The 3,320-nt window shown below is 31.0% G+C and overlaps 1 pseudogene; it reads left to right on the plus strand.

Moving 5' to 3' along the window:
- The first annotated feature begins 203 nt into the window (after window positions 1-203).
- On the plus strand, window positions 204-2,783 carry LOC101245948 (TMV resistance protein N-like; annotated as a pseudogene).
- Window positions 2,784-3,320: the final 537 nt, after the last annotated feature.

A 3,320-nucleotide genomic window follows, 5' to 3' on the forward strand; every position in this document is an offset into this window, starting at 1 on the left:
TTAGAGTAGGGCATGTGATTCGCTTTGATCTTTTTCTTCTTTTTTATCAATAATTCTAATGACATGTGGAGTAGAGTAATAATTCATAGAAACAATTCTCTTTAATTTTATTTATGTTTCTTCATCTTATAATTACCACAAGGTTAGTGTTTATTCTATCAGAATCCATGGCATATTCTTTTTCAATTGCGAGTGATTCTTAATACTGTCCTCGATGGAAGTACATTATCTTTCTAATTTTTAGTGGCGAAGACACTCGGAGAACATTTACGGGTCACTTGTATGAATGCTTTAAAAATAAGAGAATATTCACCTCTCAAAATGACAAAAAGCTAGAGCACGGTGCATCTATCTCAGATGAACTTGAAATCTATTGAAGAGTCTCAAGTTGCCCTCGTTGTTTTCTCAAAGAATTATGCTAAGTCAAGGTGGTTCTTGGATGAACTACTGAAGATTTTGGATTCCAAGACTCAATATGGACAAACAGTCGTACCGGTGTTCTATGATGTGGATCCATCAGAAGTTCGAAACCAAAAGGAAAGATTTGCATAAACCTTTGGCAAACACGAATCAAAGTATAAGGATGATGGTAATCTGGGAATGCAGAAGGTGAAAAGATGGAGGATTGCACTAAGTTCTGCTGCGGATCTAAAAGGACATGACATATGCCCAAGGGTGAGTATAAAAAGAGTTAGATTTATGTGAAGTACTTACTAATATATATTTTTTTCATCTATTCACAATTAATTTTCTCATTTGTGTAGGATTGAATCAGAGAATATTCAACAAATTGTCAACTAAATCTCTTCCATATTATGAAAGATACCTTTATCTTATTTACAAGATATTGTGGGAATAAAAGCCCATTTAGAGAATGTAAAATCCCTACTAAAGATTGAAAGCAATGATGTTCGGATTCTGGGAATATGGGGAATGGAAATAGTCGGTAAAATGATAATAGTAAGAGCGAATTTTGATATGCTCTCACCTCAATTTGATGGTGCTTGTTTCCTAGCGCATATAAAGAAAATAAAGAAATGCAATCTTTGCAAAATATCGTTCTCTCTGAACTGCCAAGGTAAAAAACTAGAATACACAAATAATATGGAGGACCGGAAGCACTTGATGGCTCGTAGACTTCATTTTAAGAAGGTCTTAGTTGTGCTTGATGACATAAATCACGGAGACCATTTGAATGACTTAACATGGGTTCTTGATTGGTTCAGCAAGGGAAGTAGGATTATTGCAACAAGAAGAGACAAACATTTGATAGAAAAAAATGTAGTGTATGAAGTGACTTTACCAATTGATCATCAATTGTTCAATCAACAAGCTTTCAAGGAGGAAGTTCCAGATAATTCATTTGAGAAGCTAACGTTGGAGGTGGTAGGTCATGCGAATGGACTTCCTTTAGCCCTAAATGCGTGGGGTTCTTTCTTACATAATAGGGGCATAACTGCGTGGAGAAGTGCTACAGAGCAAATGAAAATGAACTCAAAATCAGAAATCGTTGAAAAACTCAAAATTAGCTATGATGTATTTCTAGATCTAGCATTCTTCATATGAGGGGAAACATAAGATAAATCATGCAAATTCTTGAGAGTTTATATTCTGGAGTAAGTATCGTGTTGAGTGTCCTAATTGACAAATCTCTTCTGTTCATCTCTAGTGGTACAAATAAATTGCATGACTTAATACAAGATATGAGTAAATATTCAGTAAAAATGCATAAGGATGATCCGGGTGAATATCGCAGGCTATGGGATGCTAAAGATTTCGAAGAAGTGAGGGTCAACAATATAGTAAGTAGACTACGATGCAATAATATTCAATCTATGGTTTTCATATGCCAACATTTGTTTATCCTATGCTATTATGTCATGATTTAGTCTAGTAGCCGCTTAAAATGTTTTTTATGTAAAACTTCATAAACTTGTTTACACTTTTAAAAAAGAATTAATTGTAAGGTAAATTGAAAATATTGTAATTAATTTCTATCTTCATTTCATAAATTGACAATTAATTTGAGATAACTATTTTTATTAATGTAAACAACTAATATGAGTTAATGGTCTTTCTACCTTCACGAAATAATGGTAACATCTAGGGACACTCCATTCTTCTTAGACCATACTTTTGAGATTCCACTAGATATATTATTATTATTATTATTATTGTTATTGGATAATTAATATGAGACATAAGAAGTATACGTTAAAAGAAAATTGTATCTAATAATTTTACAATAAAGAAAAATACTAACAGTAAAAGCAAAGCATTAATCTTCACCTAAAATAATTCTCCAACCATATCCCCCTTTCCACATTTAGATCCAAAAACTTTTACCCCAAACGTTAAAATTTTTTGAAGATCAAAAGTTCCCCACAAAATTTTAAAACCCATTTAATAAAACCCAGATATCCTTTTCGCTTTTCACATATCCTTATTGTCCTCCCTTTCTCCATTTGTTCAATTTTTTTGTTTCTAATATTTATTTTTTGTAGGTTTTACATAGCATTCTTCAAGCAGATGGGATAAGTTTTCACAATATGAAGTTTTTGTTACTTAGTTGTATGTTCTGAATTTTCTATTATGTATTGGTTCAAGAAATGATTAAGCCACAAATTATTAATCATGCACAATCATATTCTATATTTTTACAAGAGATTATTGTCCTATCTTGAGTCGATGGGTATTATAATGGATTGTATATGTTTATTAATGTAAAAGAAATATTCTGATAAGGTATAAATTTCATAATTGATACTCAAATTTGAGATCTATATCTACATGTTTTAAGAAGTTTAAAAGTATAAGATTTGCTTACTCCTTAGTTTTCTTTGTATTAGTTTTTATTTGCTAAACATTGATCATAGACAAATATATTTTTTCCTTGAAGTTTTAAATCATTATATTCTCGGTGCTACAAGATTTACCATTATGATAGGCATATTTATGGAAAAAAAGCATACAACTGACAAATTGGAACCCAGTATGGGGAGGGAATGAGAAGAAAGCCTATTTGCAGGCAACAAGGATTTGCTGCTTTCTTAGTTAGAAAAATGAGTTTGAAGATTGTAGAAGGAGAGATAGGAGAAGACTATGTTGCGTTGGACTTAAACAAGATGATGTCTTACAAGAATTGTATATTATGACTATTCTCAAAATTTTAGAATACAATTATATGTAATTTGAGAAATATTTTGGAATATAAAAAATGTATTCGTGGTTACATTATGTAACTTATTTGACTAACAAAGTTTGTGGAAAATCCTTTCAAATATGTAATTACAAAATTATTGAATTTATTTTTTAGTTAC

The sequence above is a fragment of the Solanum lycopersicum genome, chromosome 5 (assembly GCF_036512215.1).
Source record: "Solanum lycopersicum chromosome 5, SLM_r2.1".
NCBI lineage: Eukaryota > Viridiplantae > Streptophyta > Magnoliopsida > Solanales > Solanaceae > Solanum > Solanum lycopersicum.